Genomic DNA, 21,780 nt, shown 5'->3' on the forward strand with positions numbered 1-21,780 from the left:
ACAGGATATGCTTTATGAGCCATGGAAACTCATTTCTAATTCACGGGTTTCTACCTCCTTTTCTTGGGAATCAAGGAAGCCTACACTTACCCCACAATATGGGGCAAACCATTGGCTTTTGGATAAAGACTGTATCGCTGAATTTTTGCCTCGCTGAATTGTAAAACTTAAATAAGATAGATTAGAAGGGGCTCGCTCCAGGATCTCACACAGACTAGCCACTTAGTAACTCAAGACTTCGTCATCAGAAGGAGGCCATGCAAATAGTAGGAGGTACTCTTAGTTCAAATGATTGGTCTGAAGTGGTGGGCTTCAGAGCCCCGCTTCAGAGCCCTGCAGACCCAAGAAAGAATTCTTGAGAGGACTTTGGTGCAAAAAGGCAGTTTTATTCATGCCTGGCAACAGGACCCGCAGGCAGAAAGAGCTACATTGGGCTTGTGAGGAGTGGCTGATTATATAAGATTTTCTATCCTGTGGAGGGGAGGGTGATATTAGGAGTCCAGGAAATTGAGTCTATAGGTTTCTGGAGATTGCTTTTTTTCTTGTAAATCGTTAAGATGGATGTGAACTGATGGAGACTCTCTTCCTGCAGAACTGTGACCTGTATCAGTTAAACACTTATGTTCCCTTTCCTTTGTGCTGGGGCAGCCAGGAGTGCCTGAGGAATATCACATATATCCCACCTCCTAAGGGCGGGGGCGGGGAGGGGGCGAGGTTAGCTTGTGCTTCACCCTCAGCTTTCCTTCTGCGCCCTCATCACTAGTAATCTAGCTGTAGATCTAGTCACGGTGGCAGGAAGAGTAGCAATCGTAGTTGTAGCAGTAGCAGTCACAGTAGCAACTAGTCCTACTGGCAATAATAGTAACACTAGCATGGGTGGTAGCAGTGAGCCCAACAGTGGTAGTGGTCAAGTGGTGCTGAAGGAGCAGCCTGGCCCCAGCTCTTATTACCCTGGGACAGTCAGCAAGCCCCTGAACCTCCCTGAGCCACAGCCTCGTCTTTTGTAAAGCAGCAATAAAAGCATCTCACCCTCACAGATCCTGTCCACATAAAATCAGGTGTCATACAGAAAGCTCTGCGGGGTCCTCCTGTCCGCCTCCACCTGTCCCTAATCTTGTGTTCTCCCCGTCCTGAGCTTCTGAGTCCTGGGCACCGCACAGCCACAAGTCTGCAGTTCGCCTTTGTGACCTGCTCTGCGGGGAAGACCACTAGATCAGGAGCGTAGGGAGTGGTGTGGATGCTGGATGATGGGAAGACCCAGATGAGAAGGGGTCAGTAAGCCCTTCACACTGTCTGGCTGCTGTGGGCATTCAATGCTTGGTGCCACCAGAGAAAGTCTCTTCTGTTAAATAGGGACCCCCAAACTCAGCAACCCGCTAGAGCTCCCTGAGGACAAAGGGCTTCCGTCTTTCCATTCACAGAGCCTCTTAGAGTCCCATGCATACAGTAGGCGTCCAACCAATGATGATTGCATCACTCCAGCCACATAAGAATTTCTGTTCCAGGGTAGCCATCAGGAGGTCACACGGTGTCCCTCACTTGACCTTCTGTAGCCTCGAGCCCATTTCCCTAGGAAACGACTGCAGTCTCCTGCTGTGGAAGTGAAATCTGCATCCCCAGAACTGCCCCCTCATCCCACGTCAGGCCTCGGGAGCCTGTGAAGCACGTGGATATGACAGTGCTTCCGGGATCCTGTTACATTCCCTTAGTCTTCCATTTTCACCAGGGGGCTGATCCTGGCCCTTCCACGGTCCAGCCTGACAATGCTCCTCTACTTCCCGATCCAGCAAGCACCGACTGCACGTGCAACTCAACACACCTGCGCGGGAACCCAGGAACACGGCGACAGGAAACAGCAGGACCCTAGAGCCAAGCTGCAACTCCAGGCACCGTGTGACCGATTCACAGGGACACCGCAGCCCCCGGCCCAGAACCAGTGTGTGTAGTAACTGCCCAGGGATGTATGTTCAGTGAATGTTCCCTAACTGGATATCAGCTTCCTCCTTCTAAGGGTATATGGTTACTAGCGTAGTGTCTTAAGGAGAAGGCAAAAGGGGACCTGGAATGGGCCCCATAGGATAGAAGCCAAGAGTTTGAGCATCTGGCCCAGTGATAGAGCTGGACAAAGGAGTGTGTAAAGCCAGAACACGAGAGTGCAAGAGCGAGGTCTGCCAGACAGAGAGAGGACCGGGAGGTGTCTCACCCCAGAGGGACAGCTTGAGATGAAGTCCCTTGCAGGAGGACTAATACCAGAATCCTAGGTGGGGTGGGCGGTGGCATGCTCACAGAGCTAGGACAGAAAGCAGAGGGTGAAAGTCAAGGGCACATGTTGGAAAGAAACACTAAACCTACAACTGGGACAGAGACAGAGGTTCTGACAGACACGTGTCTCCTGCAGCCAGGCCTGGGGACAAAGGCCAGAGGCACAGGAGCTTGGTCTGTGGCAGGCAGCACCCCTGCTTCCTGGGACAAGTAAGGGAGCAGGAGAGAAAAAGAACGGGGGGGGGGGTGGGGGGCAGAGAGCAAGAGAGCGTGAGCATAAGGGCGAGCGTGGAAAGAAGCGGGCAGGGGAGAGGGCAGGCCAGAGGAAGGGGAGCCACAGCGTATTCGAACCTCACGAACACTCCATAAATGTGGCTTATTGAAAAGGGATCTTTTCAAAACAGATTTGCATTTCCGTCCACCCCCAGTCTCTCGCCTCCGTGGCCCGAGAAACACAGCGGTATGACCACCTCGGTACGCACCTCGTAAACCCACAGGCCCCGCTGCCTTCCTACAAAACCTAGGGAACACTTCCAGAAGGACCTGTGTCTGGAAGCCCCGAGAACCCCCATCCTGCCCAGAAATAGATGCAAACGTCTGTGCGAGAGAAGAGCGCCTGTCACACGGTCGCTTTTTAGCTGAGAAAACCCACCACTTGAGGAAGTGACATAAATACAGCACTATGGATTTTGAAGAAGCAGGCAGGCGTGCATCACGTAAACAGCAAAGCACTGGCTCTTCGTCTTTCATCTGACACCAAGTGGCCGGCTCAGGGCACGGAGACCAGAAGGGTTTCCCCACATAGGATTAGAAGCGCACCAGGGGATTCCGTTAAAGACCAGTACATTAGCTGAATCCAGAGGCTAATTTTCAGGGGTTTATAAACCAACTGTAAAAATGGTTTTCGATTCACCCGCTCTCATGCTGTGCTAAAGCTCTAGGTCCTCCTCTCCCCCCTCTGAAGTCCGACACACGCAGAGCTGAAGATCTCCGTTCATATGCATGTACACGCATGTCCATGAATGAAATAACAGCAGGTACCGCATCTGCACACTCGGGCTGAGTTTCCAGCACAGGCTGGTTCTGCAAACGGCGAACGAGAAGGGGCCGGTATGCAGTTGCCGTGCATTTCAAACGTACGAGTGTGGGTCTGACTATTGGCTGTTTGGGCTTATGAAGTCATCTAGGAAAACAAAACCCATTCATAGAGGCTAAAGAGAAATCCCCAAAGAAGAAATGCAAACGACCAATCAACATATTAAAAAATTGCTCTGTCTCTCGGGTAATTAAAGAACCAGGAATGATTGTCTCCTAATTTGGCAAAAGCTAATTAGAAATACTAATACTCAGAGCCAGCGAGGCTGTGGTGAGACAGTTACTCTCATTCATCGTGAGGCAAGTGTAAATGTAAGGAGGGACACAACTGCAGTCTGAGGTCTACTAATAGCTGTGACATTGTTGATGCGACACAGTAAAAAGAGAAGTTTTGTTTCTTTGGTTGTGGTCTTTGGATTTTTGTTTGTTTCATTTTGTTTCATTTGCTTTTGCTTGTGTGATCACAAATTTAAGGTCTGCGGGTTACCCGAAACAAGACAGGGATATTCCGACATGAACATGAGGAAGAGGAGAATCCGGGATGAGAAGAAGCTCGGACAACACAGAAGAGGACCCGAGCAGCCCAGAGAAGAGAGATCCTTCAGAACCACTGCTGCCGGAGGCTTTGACCAACTGTCTCACGAAGATGGTTCAGAACACAGAAGCCCCATATCCAGTGCCTGGGGCCGGGGAGGAGAGGTGTGGAGGGACAACTTCACTCACTCTGTGTTTTCACAAAGTAAAGGAAAACCTTCAGCACCAAATGAAGCTGGTTCTATGGAGAGTCTGGAGACTCTGGGACTTGAGCAGAGTGAGCAGGAGAGCACTCCCGTAAAGCTCCCCAGGAACCCCACATGGAAGGGGCCTCATTGCCATCTAAGACTAGATGGCACTTCCTTCCTCATAGGCTTCTCTACAAGCCAGTGAAGGTCTTTCCAGCTGCCAGTCTGTTGTTCTCAGCTCTGCGCCCCGTCGCCGAGGACAGGCAACATGTAGGTACCTCATGTGCCACTTGACTCAGACTTTCCCACAAAAACGGTCTTCTCCAAAACAGACATGACTGCAGTGTAGGCAAGGAAGACAAGTTAGGAGCGCTTTCTAGGTCCCCAGTGACGCATCTCTGTGCAAGTCTCTGGTCCCGTGCTTCGACAGGTTGTGAGGTTTTCTCACTTTCTCCTGATATCAAAAAAATAATAATAAGTTCGGGGCACCCAGGTGGTGCGGCAGGTTAAGCATCTGCCTCTTGGTTCCAGCTCAGGTCATGATTTCTGGGTCGTGAGTTCGAGCCTTGTGTCAAGCTCTGTGCTCAGCAAGGAGTCTGCTTGGGACTCTCCCCCTCTCCTTCCGCCCCTCCCACTCGTTCTCGCTCTAAAATAAATAGTCTTTAAAAAAATTAATTCAGGTTTATAAAGAAAGACCCTAATGATGGCTGCCTGGTGTTCACCCTTGACACACATGCACTATTTTGAGGGGTTTTCAGTCTTATTTGGCCAGAGGTTGTTCAGGAATGTCCTCATTAAAGAAGCCACAAGCCTCGCCCTCATTCCTGGTACTTACCTCCACGACTTCCCAGGATCCAAGGGCTAAAATAGAAAACCTTTGGCTAAATAGAAATTAACCACCCAAAAGAGCCCAGGTTGTTGGAATTCATTTCTATATTTGAATCTTCTCGGAATTTATTTCACCAGTTCAATACACTCATCCCACAAATGTTTACTGTGTTCTCACCAGGCACGGGGCTGGGTGCCATGGGTCAAGCAGCAAAGAAGGAAAGAAAGAAGACATCCTGGTCTGCATAAACTGTGCTCGGAGAAGAGAGGGGATGCACAGAATGAAGAAGTCAAGATTCAGAGCTTGCTGCTTTGCCAAGCTCTCTGTTTCTTCTCGCCTGCTGATGGCCCTCTGCCCCAGCTCCAGCTGAAGTCACCAAGGCCCCGTCAGACCCCAGCTCAAGCTCGGCTGCTGCCCTGAGGCAGCCTGACTTCTGCCTCACTCAGACCTGGTAGAGCCGACTGGCAGGGCTCTGGCGTGCTAAAGGATCTAGGACTAAAACTCAGACCCATGTCATAGACTTGACCCAAGAAACCAGGCTGGAGCCATGTTCTAGGCTCTCAAAATAATAATAATAATAATAATAATAATAATAATAATAATGATAAATTTTTTTAAATACCCTCATGGGAGAATTCAGAGAATTTGGTTTCAGACATAGCATAGCTGAGGTGCATAAGGACATGAAGGTCTAGATGTCGGGTGAGCTGGGAGGGCCCCAGTTATAAACGTGAGGCCCTGATAAGGAGATGACAGGACCACCCACATGGAGGTCTTTCTCAAAATCCAGAGATGGCATCAACCAGGAAAATGATGCAGAGAAAGAGAAGAAAAGGACCAAAGGTGTTCAGAGGAAGAGAACTTTGAAGCTAACGAAGGAGGAAGGCACCCAGAGCTCCAGAGCTCATATGCGACACATAGCCTGATGCATCTACAGGCGCCAAGGGGGAAAGGTCAGGGGACAGAGGGAAAGTAGAGAGCACCAGGTTAGGGGGGTGGAAATGGGCTCACAGGGTTTGGCAACTTGCCCATTTCTAATGACTCCCAAGAGAGATTCCAGTAGCAGGACGAGACTTTCACTCCAAGAGAGACGACAAGGTATTAGGTCAAGGATGCAAATGTGCAAGTCAACTTGATGAGTGTGGGGTGAGAAGAAGGGGTTGCTGGCATGGGAGGAGGTGGGGTGATCAGGAGTGTAAGCAAGCTTTCAGGCTGAGACCTTGAACAAAAGGAAAGATCTGCTGAGAAGGAGGTCCCACACAAGGCAGCAGTTGTCTGTAAAGGCACAGATGCTTTCAGCTCTAAGTCACAAATGTCCCATGAAAGTGGCTTCAACAAGAGAGCCTTACTTATCACATGTAAAGTTCCAAGTGTCGGCCACATGATTTACGACGGAAGTGCTAGAACAAGAAGTCGTTTCCGTGCAATCAAGATCCAAGTGACACCAAACGTCCACAGTTGGCATGGGAACCAGAAAGCTCGAGGGACTCAATTTTCAAAATTTATTTTACAACTGTTTCTGCATTATGTGTGAGTGTGAATGCTAATTGTGATGCTTAGACCAATGCAAGTGCAAAAACATATTTCTTAATGAGTTTCCTAATACTTTCTTCACTGAATCATCAGGGCTTATGTTCTCGGACATTAAATATAGGCATGTCAATCATTTTTCCATGCAAGTGTAACCTATAAATGTTGCTCGGTGACAACTTCATTGCCAAGGGGCCCATTTTTCACGTGCTGGGGCATCAGAAGAACTAAGCTGAGGTCCCACATGTATTTGCATGTTCCCTCTCCCTGGGGAGCCCCATCTCTGCTAAAGGATGTGATTCCAACATGTGGGGCCAATAGCACTTTGCTTGAAGTGATGAATCACTCTCATTAAATAAGGGTTGGTCACCTTCATGGGACTATTCATTTTGCCCTGTGTCTATCGACCTTAGATTTTATTGATTATTAATTTAAGTTAAAATAGATCTCAAGCACCACAGATTCTGCTCCCTCCACCAATGCTGAGGGACAGAATAGGGACCAGTACATGGAAGGCATGAGATGGGGAAAGACTTCTAACAGTCTGAAGGACCACAGATTGGGACCAGTGATCTCTAGAGGAAGTGATACTTCGTCACTAGATTTGTTTACACATTTTAATTTCCTCCTAGTGTGCCCTCAGAGCCAAGGCAACGCAGGGACTTGGGAGTGATGCTAGCCTCCCAGGAAAAGCTCATCTTCTTATTTGGCTTCAAGGAGCCTATGTCACCGGCAACCCTAGTCTACCTGATGCCAGTGGACTCAGCCGACCAATATGTGATATCCAAACCCCACATTCTCCTGATTCTGCACACAAGAGTTGCAAAACCCAGAGCCCTGACCCTCCTATGGCCCTGCCAACCATTTCTCATTGCCCCCTCCCCAACAGAGAACTACCGTCTAGACACTAGACAATAGAGTCACCTCTTTTAAAGCTCCCCTGGAGATTCTGATGAATATACAAGTTCAAACGACTTGTTCTCAGGATGAATGATAAACCCTACAGGTATCATTGTTTTTCTTGGTGACCTGGGACCCACCTGGGGATTCAGTTACCTGTCTTAAGGCTCTGCTTTCTTCAACTTCTGGCAGTACTAAATAGTCTGCAATTCCCTGTGGGTACCTGGTGTCCAGAGAGGGAGAAATCTGAACCTTGGCTTTGGGCATGGGAGATGCTGGGACAAAAGAGACTCCCGACTTGCTTTCATGTGAATCCTTGGTATGTACGAAATAGGGGAACTCAGCAGAGCTCAGTCTGCCCTCCTGGGTCTTCTCTGCCCAGTTAACCAAACTGTGTCACTCTGTGGCCTTCTGCTTCCTTTGCTTGTGCGTATGCTATGCATACACCTTACTGGGGAAGGGGTGGCTACAGGCCTAGGCCTTCCACAGGTATTCTTCAGTTCCCTAATCATAAACCATTTTTGTGCCTGCCTCCCACAGGAAGCTGAGAGCTATTCAAGCGTTGGCCCATGTTTGTTTTCTGTTTTTCCAGTTCTCAGCGCAGTACCTGGCAAAAAGGATGTGCTCAAAGAATTACTTATTCATAAGAAATTAATATATGAGGAATATAACTTTCCAGAGGCTGTGTGGGATGGTGGCAGGACAAGGGAGTTTTTTTTTTTTTTCAGTTCCATGACAAATATGAGAAATAGGGGTTTTACTTTCCATTACACAAATTCGTGAACTCAGAGGAAAGGAATTTACTCCAGACAGAACCTGGCAAAGAGAGGCTTGAGCCCAAGACTCATGGTGTTCTCTCTAGGTTGCCTCCTTCCTTTCCAGGTGCTATTTGACTCAAATCCATACCGACACATTCAAGGCCACACTACTGGGTATAACCGTGACAATGATATTTTCAATTCTCAGAATCAGTTGTATAACTTTCCAAACTTCATTAAAGAAATGTGCTAGAGATATCTGTTGACTAATGGGCCATCTCAGTATTTCCTGACTTCAGGCCCAGGGTCCAAGAGGTCTCTTTGTCCAGATAACTGGGTAACTACATCACTCTCCACAATTGAGCACACCTTGGGAATGTCACCCGTATAAGATATCATTAGCACCATCAACCAAGCCTTGAATGAATTCTGCTGGAAGTCTCTAAGAGCCAATATTGTGTGAACCTGGGTGCCCTTTCCCTACCATTCCCACACTTGCGTTTTTGTGTTCAATCTACACTCAACCCTAGCTCTTCCCAAACCAGACCAGAAAGCCCAATACAAAGGCTAGGGTCACAGGCTGAGTTGCCCAGGAATAAAGCCCTGAGATGTTGATCATGCCAGAGATCTATTAAGAGTGCCCTTAAGACCCAGACTAGGGGAAGGGAAGGGAACAGAGGTTAGTAGCAGAAAGAGAAGCTCAATTGTACTGCAGACCCAATGGCAGATTTGGTCAACTCCACAGAAAGCTCTGGAATTAGAATTAACCCTTCAGTGTTGTTCCTAGTTGAGCAAAAATATTTCATACTCCCACGTCGACTATTTAATATTAGATCAGCCACCCCAAGGAGGGGAGTGATCGTAGGTGGTTGGCTTTCTGCAATCCTGAAAGAGGCTGACTGATGTCGAGGTTGTCTGCAAGAGTCCTCTAGCAACCAGGGCAATAAGTTCTCATGGAAGGGGACTTCAGAAGTGTATCACACATCTACCATAGTGCAGTGAAGGGTGAGTTTATCTCCCCCAGTGTGAAGAACCAGCACATGCTTCATACCCACAACTCAGAACAACCAACACACAAGCTGGCTGTGTACTGTGGATTCTGAGAAGGGATCCTTCCTGCCAAGAGTCCCTCCTAATCCCTGTCTTCCTGGGCCAACTCTTCCAGTGGGGTGCTGCCCAGATTTCCCTGTCCAGCTCTTCTAGTTCTCAGATGAGACTACAGTTGAGTCCTGAATCCTCATCTGCTTTGAGGGGGTCATAATCCCTTGTCAATCCCTTCTCAGTCCTTTATTCAGCAGGTTTTTTCTGTTTCCATTCTGCCACAGATAGATGAAGGACAGGGAGCCATGTCTCTCTTCCAGCTGCCATGGACTTCCATCTACTCCTTGTATCCAACGATTCTACTGCCAACCCTTGTCACATAACAAGGCCTGTCTGGCCCCGAACAGAGCTCCTTCCATCACACTGACAAGGAGCCCCTGAGCACCGGTGGTTGCAGCAGGGCCAGGCTCCCAGTGCCCACTTATGGCCACATCCCATTGTCCACAGGGCAGGAGTCCATTTTGGTACCAAAAAACTTCATGATGGATGTGACTGAAGATGAAGTTGCGTGAGAGTCTGAAGGGGTTTTCAGGGACCAGCCTTTGAAGTTAAGAAGGAGTTACATGTATAATACCACTCGGGCCAAGGACATTAATTAGCGACTGAGAGAAATGAGGAAAGGTGCACGACAGCAAACCTGTCAGCGACTGTCGCTTCTTAGCCATTCTCCCATTCTGTCAGGAAGTGTTAAGAGCACCTACTTTGGGCCACTCTCATACTGGTTTCTGGGGATATGAGGGTCAAGAGGCTTGAATGAAAGACTTGTGTATTCTTTCCCCCCATGTTTCCACTTAACCTCATAAAGGCTACTTTTCCATCTTCTTTTTTTTTTTTTTTTTTTTTTCCATAGGAAAATGCCTTAGAGGGAACTCTGGTCCCCACTCTACCCACTTACTCTCCCCTTCCTGGGCTAACCCAATCATCCAGCTGAGATTCAATGAGCTACATTTTCCTAGTGGGCAGGGGTCCTGGCCCAGAGACACACAACTCTTCTTTCATTCACTTTTGCCATCCGCTTTGCCATGTGTTCTCCATTCTCCTCCCTCCTGCCCTGCTGTTGTGAAGCCAGCAGAGCAGGACCCCTCTCGGGAGACACACACACCATTCCCCTTCCCTCTTTCTCTCTCTCCTCTACCCCACTATTAACTTTTACGGTTGATGCAGGCAGGCCAATGGTTCTATTGCACAAAGTGGAGAATTTTCAGTCTACAAGTTATACTATTTTTCTTGTGATTTGCTCAAGTTTGAAGATCCTCAAGTTTAAATACAGGGTTGCTATTAGGAGATATCACTTGGCCCCAAGTCTAAGCCACAAGCCCCTACACAGTTTACTAGAGTCTCTAGGTGTGATGACTTCGGAGTGTTGTACAACCACTACTAAAGTAGATAAAGGAATCCCCACATAGTAACCTGTTCTTTGTGTATATATTCTTTAATGGTCAACTTTGAATGGGAAGAAGAATGAAGTGCTTCTTTTGCTCCAAATCCCTAAGAAGACAGAGTTTCTACTGTCCTGGAGTTGACTGTGTAGTGGTTGAAAAGAAATATTATAAAAATACAGTAAAAATACACCTTAACCCAGCCTAAGGGAGTCATCAGTAAAGGTCCTGGAAGCAATAAATGCAGAACAGAGACTTCAGTGATGAATAAGGTAAATAAAGGTCATGGAGCAGGAGGGAATATAGTTCAGACAGAAGAAAGTGCATTAGCAAATGTTCAGGGTCCAGCTGTGGCATAACGTGAGGCAAGAGCCATAGGCAGTTAGGGCTGCTGTGTGACAGCTTGCTTCCAGTCAGATTGAGCTCACGAGACCCTTGCAGGGGGTAAGGAGAAAGTGCATATTTTATTCTCTGATTCATCTCTCCATACCTAATGATGTACCAGCACATTAAACCCATCTTGATTGGTTCTCATATCCTGGAAAACAGACCAGACTTCAGCTTCCTTCAGTGCTCTGGGCAAGAAGTAAATGCCAGTCAAGCCAGGACAATGCATTCCATATGTTGGTATAGCTTTGAGCTACCTGGCTTCCAAAAGAAGCTTTGGGTGAAGATTAATGATTTACAACCAGGCTTCTAATTACCTTCCCTTTTAACTACTCTCCACTTTGTCTAACTGGTCTACCTACATCAGTCTGACCCTCATTACTTTAGCCTTCAAAGAAGCTGTACTATGGATCATACCACATCTAAATGTAATGCCTCAATAGCTCCCCCAGTGCTTTCTGGATAAAGTCTCATTTACTTATTATGATGTCACAGGTTGCATTCCTCAAAAAGTAAACCCTAAGACAAAGGTTAGCATATAGGAATATATTAAGGAGCAGTCCTAGAATCAATCCTGGAATCCAGGGATGGGAAGGGGGCAGAACTGAAAAGAAGCTGGAATGCAGTACATCAATCCACCCCAAGGGAAGCTCTGAAGCCAGATGGCCTTTCGAAGTCAAACCAAGTTGGGCAAAGGGACCAAGCCTTAGCAGACACATGTTAGCAAGTCTTGGACGCAGACTACCCTGGGGGAAGCGGGCATGACTTTGGACAAGGCAACTTGATCCAGGGCAAATTCCTGGAAGAAGCCGTCAGCTGAGGGCTGCCAGCCTGCAGCATGCCCAGCAACTAGAGGAATAAGGCCATCAGATCTCAGCGGAGACACGAGGGGCGTCTCACAGCATCTAGTACATATGGCATCCAGTGATTTTTATGGTTTTTCACGACCTACTATATTACTTTTCCAGGACTACCATAACAAAACACCATAGGTTGGTTTCCTAAACGAGAGAAATGTGTTTTCTCACATTTCTAGGGGCCTTGGGAGTCTGAGTTCGAGTTGTCAGAAGGATTAGTGTCCTCTGGGGTCCCTCATTTTGGTTTGTAGATGGTCATCTTCTCCCTGTATCCTCACATGGTCTTCCCTGTGGCCTAACCTCCTCTTACAGGGACAGTAGTCACAGGGGATTTAGGGTCTACCCTAATGACCTTATTTCAACTTTGTTACCACTTCAAAAATAACTTATCTTCAAATACACTCACAGTCTGAAGTACTGGGAGTTACGACTTTGATATGAATTTTGAGGAGGCATAGTTCAGCTTTAACACCTACCTACTTTTTGTTATTCCCACCATCAGCCATTCCCCCAACCATCTCTGGTCAAAGCACATCTAACAGCTGATTCTTTTTTTTCCAGAATTTTATTTGTTTACTTTTAAACAAGCTAAATTACTAAAGGATGCAACATCCCACAGTTTCTGTGTCCAATGGCCTTGGCAGGAAGGTTGCTTCAGAATTTGTCATAAACCATCCTACTGTTCATGGAAGTAAGTTACTTTTTCCTGGATTACTTGGACTTCAGTTTCCTGCCAGGAGTCACTTTTTTTGTACATGGAAACATATGTCTTGCCTACATAAAATTCAGTTTCATCTCAGGCATAAACACTTTTATTTTTGAGAAAAACTATATGTTCCCTCTGGTTTAGAATACCTTACTTATAACTAACAACAAATGGCCTTGGGCCACAGCCTTCAAGATATAATTGGAATTTTAGGAGTCATGATCCCAGCAGGCCTCCATCAGCTCCACGATGGGGGGTAGGGAAAGCTACTGGTTGATTCTAGAACATGCCACGCTGGTCTACACCTCTATGCTTTGCCAGATATGCCTTCCCTACTTTGCCCATGAATACCTTTGTTGTCTCCTTCAAGAGTCAGCTAATGTGTCCACCCCTCTCTGAAGCCTTCATCAGTGACCTTCCTCATGAGGATATTTTCTCTCCTGCCCCAGGATGAGAGACAGTTGTCTTAGGACTTCATGTGTGTGTGTGTGTGTGTGTGTGTGTGTGTGTGTGTGTGTGTGTAGCAGGCACCTGTAAATGTGTGTTGAGTGTTTGGTTGACAGTTGGTGTGCTGAGTGATTTGTCAAGGGTTCTATCATGACCGTGGCTTGTATTTTCTCAGGAGATGAGACATCAGCATAGGCATATAGGATGAAGGAAAAAGGGTCAGAGAAAAGCAACGTTGCTGGCTTTGAAGCTGGGGAAAGGGGACCATGAGCTGAGGAACATGAATGGTCTCTAAAAGCTGGGAAAAACAGGAGAAAGGATTCTCCACTAGAGTGTCCAGAAAGGAATGCAGCCCTGCTGATTTTAGCCCAGTGAGACTTTTCACTTTCTGAACTGTAAGAAAATAAATGTGTTGTTTTAAGCCACTCGTTTTATAGTAATTTGTTACAGCAATAGAACACTCACACACCAGTCCAAAAAGACCTCATCCTATTCCTGCCCTCATGCTCCAGACCTACTTTGTCTATATCCTAGGTTATCAACACTGGGGTATTTTCCTGATTCAACCATCTGGGCTTCTGAAGACTCAGGAGAGCTCAATATTAATGCAGTTCGTGAATTTTCATGCAGGTGTGCTCTGTATGGACACCGTGGTAGGAGCTATGTGATTACACGGGGTCAAAGATGCACCAGCTTGCTCGCAAACTACAGGATAGATGAGGTTATGTGTGCGGTGACCACAAGCAGGTCAACCAGAGGAACAGAAGGTGGGGCTAGCCCTGAAGAAGGTTTCGAAGGTAGGTCATTTTGACAGGACAAACGGCATGAACCATCCCCATGGTAGCACTCTGCCCTCTTCACACCCTAAGGTATATTTTTACAAAAATTAGCATTCAAGTTGACAATAAATCTTGAGACCGCAGCACAGAAACACCGGAATACAGATTACAGATGGCGAAAAGCAGGGGAACACTGTCAGAGAGAGAGAGAGAGAGAAGGCACAATCTGGACTCTGAAGAACCCATCACACGTTAGGGAGCCATAACAGGTTCTTGGGGAGAAGCAGCTACAGTGAAGCTGGCATGTGCAGGGTGAGGGGTGGGGGTAGGACACAGACATAGGAGAAGGGGAACCTGGAGCGATCAGCACATTCGGCTCTGAAGCCAGACCATTGACTTTTCCTACCATTACCAGCACAGTGAGTCTGACAGATCTTAAGCTGTTTTTTTTTTTTTTAATTACCATTGACAATAGTGTGAACTTCGTTCACTTAATCTCCATTAAAGTCATTGAGGATGATGCATTGACTTTTTAAACAACTAAAAAAAGGAAAAAACCCTGAAAACAGATTCTCAAAACTTCGCTAGCAGAAGCTCATCACGCTAGACCAACAACTACCACTGTTAAAGGTAAATACTGAGGGCATAAACACGGAGCCAATTTTACTCCCATTCTCTATTAATTGCCTGACATATGAATGATAATTTAACAAACCATCTGTGACATTCTTTCAGCCTAGTCTCCAAAGGCAGGTGCTGGTCTATAAATAAAGGATAATAATAAATAAAACTGTAACTAATCTCCATCTAGCTTTTTGCATTTTTCATGGCATTTTCACATGCATTTTGCCACTGGACTTCACAACCACTGCGTGGAGTTGGTCTGACAGACACTTAGAAAGGGTAAAAGCCGGAAGCCCACCCCGGGCAGCAAAACTCAAAATGCTTTGCTCTTTCCAAAGAATCACAGTGCTTCTAATGTTAGAACAAATGGCATGACACGTGCGAGAAGAGATAGGACATGAAGCCGTAGGATAACACATCCCAGCTGAAACACCCGGCAAAGCTAAGGCAGAACCCCGACTTCCCAAAAAGCCAAAGGAAGAATGAACCCCACCAGACCCAAAATCCTTATTCCACATCCAGAAGCGCTGAAGCGGAGGTTTCCAGGCAGAGAACAGGCCTGGATTACCCAGGAAATGTACCTCGTTTGAAGAGTGCAATTTCAGTGTCCTAACTTGTAAGAGATCACTGACTCTTTCCCATCTGGTTCAATCTGGGCACCAAGGACTGTTGTACAAACACTGAGCCAAGCAGATGCCACCGTGTCCCCTGACCGGCCTCATTCCAGACCAGGAAACTGGGGAAAGAGAAGCTAGGGCTCTGCTGATAGGAAATTAAAAAATGAGCTCTTTGAAACACCCTTTTTTTTTTCCTCTCAGAGTGTCCATACCTATCAGCTGGGTTAAGTGGACTCATGGTCACCCACAGCTGCAATGACCTTTGTCATCAACATGAACAGAGTACCCACCATGCAGATACACACACACACATACACACACACGCGCGTGTGCGCACACACATGTGCATTCCCTATACAACCAGCACACCTGTTCATCTCGGGGAATGGCATTTCTCTGTCACTTAAAAAGATATATGAGATTTGAGGGAGGAGGAATCAACAGATTTAGAAGAAGCCATATGCCAGCCACTGCACTGGGCTCCCCACAATAGTTTCTTACTGATTTCTCATAAACACTGTGCCAAGTGGATACAAAAGCCCCATTGTACAGAAAAATAGACTGAAGATCCAAGAGTGTAATACATTCTCCCAAGGTCACAGAGTGCCCCTATCATGTACAGGTTAAAAACAGCTCTTTTGTGAAATCCCAAATATGCCATGATATGCCACCTGCCTACACAGGCAGCACACGGCGAGGACTAAATCCAAGCCCACCTTTCTCCGGAACCCCTGTTCCTGTATTTGTTGAAGAATCCAGTAAATGGGAACCAAATAAACAGGTGAATACAGATAGTTTTACCACACCACATCACCCTGTTTGTGATGGGATAAGCCATGAGGAAAAAGGATTTAAATAAGAACGAGGTAAGAACAACAACAACCAACTGGGATAAATGGACAACTTGGCGAACAACCAGAGTCTTCACAACAACCCTCCCTTGGATCCAGACTGCCCTAGGAGGGTTATTCCGAGGGAAGCAACCACATAATTTAAAGTGCATCTGGGGCACTGACCTTCCTTAGAAAACATGGCCCCAGGGAGACTGAATATCTTGGTCTGGCTGAGGAGTGTGGAGAGGAGTACAGAAGCTACCCACTCTCCCCAGTCAACGCACAGGCGTTCAAACAGCACTTTTTCTTGGGTGACTCTCCTCCTGAGACCATAGCAGTGACAATTCAAGGCTGATCCCTCCCAAGCTCTACTTCCCACCACCGATGGCTGGAACAGGACTTGGATCCAATGCCAAGGTCAGCCTCTAGTAACCAGACACAGAGCCAGGGACTCAGGAACCTGAGCATCCACCACAAGGTGACAGATGGGCCCAGGAGGAAGCCAACCAGCCTTTGAAGCACAGAGCTGACTTGACTTCTGTGGGGTGCAGGGAGTGAGCCCAAGGGCAGGTGGATTCTATCGTTTTGATACAGCTCAACATCTCATGGAAGACTCAGTTCCTGTTGTATTATTTTCCTCTCCATTCCAACCACTGGCATCATCCTGAGGGATATTAACCTGTAGAGCTGACTCAGCCAACTGCTATCAAGGTGTTATGAGAAGCGGTTGAGAATGGAAAAGACCCCCTACCTTCATGTCGCAGCCTGAGATGATGACTCACTGGTGACTCCTTCATCAACCTTTCTTCCCTCTCTGCCTCAGTTTCTTATCTGTAAAACAAGGAATTACATGAGATTTGATTGCAAAATCCATCTTAAGCACTTAGCATCATGCTTGGCATAATGTTCATGACCATTTTCATCTCCCCTTCAGCAGCCACACCCTGGATGTGATGGTCACTTAGAACGTTTCTGGCTTTGAAATATTAAAATCTAACATCTGAACACAGCCTAGGTCTTCTCAGCCCCCTTAATCTTCTGTCATCTTTTGTCTGACCTCATCATGATCTCCCATCCTGAGTTGTCCTCCACGCACATTACTCCCCTTTCCATCCCCCTCTTCATCCCACAGCTCTAATCCTTCATTTTATTTTCTCCCACTCTTTGCCCTATAGCTCCCTGGCCACTCTTCCTGTATGTAGAATCACAGGGCAAACCAATCATCTGCTCCTGTTGCTGCCCTAATGGTTTCCTCTCTATGCCAGAGATAATGACCCAGTGATGCCCTATCTTGGACCCTATCTCAGTGGTAGAATTAACATCCCTTGCTCCTCAGGTAGGCCACCTCCATTGCTCTGCGTTGACCTGCTGCAATCCCTACAGACCCTAACCCCACTTCAACTTTGCCCCCAAGGCTCATGTTTCCTACTTCAAAATGGTAAGAGAGGGATTACTGGTAAAGTCCCTCAATGTTTTGTTTCATTATCCACAAATTGGACCCCTCCACATCTCTTCTTACTACATCCTCGTCCTCAGAGGAAGATGAGTCTGCTTCCACTCTCCCCTGTAACCATGCATCACTCAGGAGTCTTGCCTATCAGTTACCACTTCTGTATTCTGGCCTTCCGGGCTTCCCCTCACCCAAGAGCCCTTGCTCTCAGTGTATAAATATGCTCAGACTTCCCATACCTCAAAAGCAAAAGGAAAATCTCTCTTCACCCTCTATCTCCCGCACACTGACAAACCCCTTCAAGGCATTGTCTACACTTGCCCTCTTTGCTCCCTCACGTTCCACTGGCTGTGCAGTCGAGCTCCCTGTGAGATTCTTCTAAGAAGGCCAATAACAAACATGGCACTGCACTTGGCTCCTCTTCCTCATTTCTCCCATCTAAGAATCTAAGTTCCAACAACTCTGATGCTCCCTGCATAATAGCTTTTAACACTGTCCCATCTGTCCATTCAACTATCATTGACATGTCCTGGCCTTCCAAACTCATCCAAAGACATCTAAATCACAGCCCTCCCCGCTCTGGCCTCTACCCCATGCCAAAGAGGGAAAATAGGAATGTTTCTCTCATTGCTCAGCATTCTAAAGTGGTTCCCACTGCATTTCAGGGCAGATCTGCTCTCCTCTGCATGATGCATGAGGAAGGTTCTAGAAGATCTGGTTGTAGTGAACGTGGCCACCATAAGGGCTCACTGAAGTACGGTGACTGAGGATCCAAGTGTCCGTGAGTTCCCCTCAGGCAGGGGACATCCCCATTTCCCTCTTTCATAAAATGCTTTGAGGAGGAGATTAAAAGGTCTTCAAAACTTTCAGAGGAAGCTAATCAAACATTGGCATGTTCATTCTCACCACCAACCCTCAAATTCTAGCATCCTGACCTCCACCTGTGGGTCAGTCATTGCTCTGCTCTTTTCCATATGAGGACCCTGATATTCTGAAATGAAAGAGGACTCTCCTTGGTTCCTATTTCCAGTTTTCACAGAAAGGATGGGATCCAAACCTGGTCTCCTGCCACTGTGCTGTGGGGTGTCTGCCCACAGACATCACGAGTCCAGTAAGAGAAGCTGGCTGCTGAGCCACAAAGGCTGTGCTAGATAAGGCCTAGAGGCCACAGGCAACCACACTGACAGATAAGGAGGAGAAGGGAAAGGAAGGGGGAGAACTCTAAGGAGAGAAGTAGAGACAGGACTTAAGGAGCCACAGGAGCCCAGGATGAAGACACAAGCAAGGCGTGCTAAGCCCCCAAGCTTGGCCCCACAGGAAACCCATCCAGGACACTGAGTACTGTATTCCCTGCTCTAACTTAGGCAGCACTGAGTGTTGTCCTCTGAATCAGACGGTTTTCTTACTAAAACCTTCAGTCTAGCCCTAGAACACTGAGCAGATGGCAGTCAGATCACCACTCTGCTGTCTGATTTTTTTTTTTCCTCCCACCAGTTTTCAGGTGAGCCAGTAAACAAACAATTCTGCACCACTCCAGGCCTCTGGTGGCATAGCCAGCTCCATGCTTGATGGCTCTTGCCATCCAAGTCAAATGCGCAGTGCCCCTGGCACAGCTGGCACCCCCTGCACACGAGCATAGATCTGCCTCCCTAGCATATGTGCACACTTGCTCACACACGCACATGTGTGCACACACACACACACTCGCACACTTTGAGCAGCAAACTTTCCCCTAATCACGGTCTCAGAGTCAGTGAGGGACCAGCTTCTGCACCCAGTCAGTTAACCTCAAACCAAGAAGTTGGCTTCCATCCTGCTCTCCAGGCAGCCAATAGAGCCAGGTCCATCTAATTCCCAGGAGATTTCTTCCTCTTCCTGGCCTACACACACTCCCCATCCTGGCCCAAAACCTTTTCATCCCACACCTAGGTTATGTCTCCCTGATCCCTATGTACACTTCCATATAACCTCTCCAAGCAAATTATAAACACATAGCTCCTCTGCTAAACTTCCTTCAGCTCCCATCCACAATAAATTTTGAGCTCCCCATTGTCCACAATAGTGAATCCCAACCCTTCGGCTCGCTAATCACTGAAAACCAATCATCCATTAATTCATCAACAAATATGTATTGAGTATCCACTCCATGCTAGGCACAGTTCTAGGCACTCGGGATAAAACCAATACAAGGAAGACCCCTGCCTTCATTAATAAGTATGTAAACTACACAGCATGTTAGAAGGCGGTAAATATTATAGACAAAGGAAGACAGAGGACAGAGAAAGGAGATCTGGAGTGTTGGGAGTGGGGTGGCTGGAATTATCCTGAGAAAATGACACTGGAGCAAAGACTTAAAGGAAGTGGTGTTGTGAGTCTTGAGGATATCCAGGAAAGACCCATTCCATGCAGTGGGAAGAGCTAGTGCAAAGGTCCTGAGGTGGGAACATACCTGGTTCTTAGGAAACAGCAGGGAGACCAGTGTGGACAAAAGAAAGTAAGCAAGAGGAAGAGGAGTGGGCGATGCCATCAGAGAGGGTAAGGGGGCAAGATTGTGCACCTCTCTCTCTCCCTACCCTGCACCTCATGAGTCTTCTCCCTAACACTTGTCGCTGTTGCAATTCCCCAGCAGTTTGGGTGTCCTCGTGCCTCAGCACCTGTGCCAATGTTCTGACGCCATGCTTGAGTGACCACCAACCCTCCTGCCCCCCACAGAGCGCTGACCATCCCTCTTTCTCTGCTCCCATGTTCCATGACCATAAAGCTATGACAGCACTAAACACGCTGAGATGCAATCACCCAGTTCCTGGTCTAGACCAGCCCCTGGACTGAGCTCCCTCAGGAAATGAATCCCATCATCTCCTTCCTCTCTTTTTCCCTAGGAGGCACCACGTGACTGGTTATATGGAGGATGGATAAAAAGAGTCTGGGCAGGGGCACCTGGGTGGCTCTGTGGGTTAAGCCGCTGCCTTCGGCTCGGGTCGTGATCTCGGGGTCCTGGGATCGAGTCCCGCATCGGGCTCTCTGCTCAGCAGGGAGCCTGCTTCCCTCTCTCTCTCTCTGCCTGCCTCTCCGTCTACTTGTGATTTCTCTCTGTCAAATAAATAAATAAAATCTTTAAAAAAAAGAGAGAGAGAGACTGGGCAGTAAAGGGGAGGAGAGAGGTAAGTTAGGAAACAAGGCTTTGCCTAACAGTTGAGATTATCTTGGCCAAATACACACTTCAGGTCTTTGAAACTCAGCTTCCCTGTCTGTGAAATGAATATAACGATCTGGACTCCACCTACTTCCTGAGTTATTCTACAGGTAGAAAGAATAGATATGGACACAGCTTATGGAGGGAGGGTAAGCAAGTGCAGAAGGTTATCATTGTTGTTCCACTGTTGCTACCTAGTAAGTCCTTTGTGTTCGATTAAAAGATGCCTCTGGTTCCAATCACGTCACAGTTATGTGCCCTTGGTTCCACAGAGGGACTGAGGGACTCAGGGTAAAAATTATCTTGTGTCACGTGGGATCTCTGTGCAAAATGGAGCATGGGGAGCTGACTGCCTGGGGAGAAGAGCCCCCGGGGTGATGAACTGGAAGGGTCCTGCAATTGATCTATCCACACTCTGTCCAGAGGGTCCAGCAGGCATGGACTATCTGAGCCACGCCTGCTGTGGGAATGCCAGCTGCCCCTCCCCCAGCCCATCGCCACCCCCACAAATTGTCAAAAAGGCACCGTGATAGATAGAGCTCCCACATGCCACAAGGTAAGTGTTTAAATCTTTTATAAGACAGTCAATGGCCTTTATAAACCCTCAGACAAGAATTACACTGTGTCTGAAATAGGGCTGAAAGTCAATGGGAAATTGATTCTGTCTAGCTGGTGCTGTTTCAAGGAGGAGGCTTGCTGGGTGCCTCTGGAACCAAACGTGCCATCTCCCATGTGCCTCAGGGTGTGGCCTGTCACATGCTGAGAATATTGAGATATTGGGGCCCATTTCTGGGCAGAGGCTCCAGGTAGCTGTGAGTTCCCACCCGAGGAAGACCCTGGAAGGCATTGACCAGGACCCGGGATGGTTATGGACTGTGTTTACTTCCCAGGAGTTGATGCCGGACCAATGTGATGCTATTCCCTGCACCCCAGGAGGAGAAGCCCAGAGGATGACAAATGGCCATCGATCTGGAGGTGACCACCAGGGGTGAGGCACACCTGCAGTTACTCTCCTTTGCTAATGACCCCATTAGCAAAACCCAGTCCAAGGTCGTGAGGATGCTGTGGTTATTTTTCTGCCAGTACCCATCAGCCTGATCCGCACTGCCCTTCCGGGGGTGCCAAAGTGGGCAACAAGGATCCCCTGCTTGGGACTGCAGAGCCCAAGGGTCCCCGTGTGCCTACGGGGTCATGGTTATGTCTGGTTATGACAAGGATGGCTCTGCATCAGAAGTGAGCAGATGGGTCTTGGCAGGTAAACCAAACAGCCCCCATCCTGGCAGGGAGCAGGGACAGAGGACAAGCTCCCAC

General features: G+C 47.6%; 1 long non-coding RNA gene across 1 annotated transcript in view; it reads right to left on the minus strand.

Annotated features, from left to right (window-relative positions):
• The window catches only part of LOC123390972, a 130,904-nt gene extending 114,255 nt beyond the window's left edge, over positions 1–16,649 (minus strand). The window contains exon 1 of the long non-coding RNA XR_006605581.1: positions 16,578–16,649. This is a non-coding gene — a long non-coding RNA (uncharacterized LOC123390972). The remainder of the gene's footprint in view (positions 1–16,577) is intronic.
• Positions 16,650–21,780: the final 5,131 nt, after the last annotated feature.

The sequence above is a fragment of the Mustela putorius genome, unplaced genomic scaffold (genome assembly GCF_011764305.1).
Source record: "Mustela putorius furo isolate JIRA1106 unplaced genomic scaffold, ASM1176430v1.1 tig00000174_pilon_pilon_pilon, whole genome shotgun sequence".
In the NCBI taxonomy this organism is placed as follows: Eukaryota; Metazoa; Chordata; class Mammalia; order Carnivora; family Mustelidae; genus Mustela; species Mustela putorius.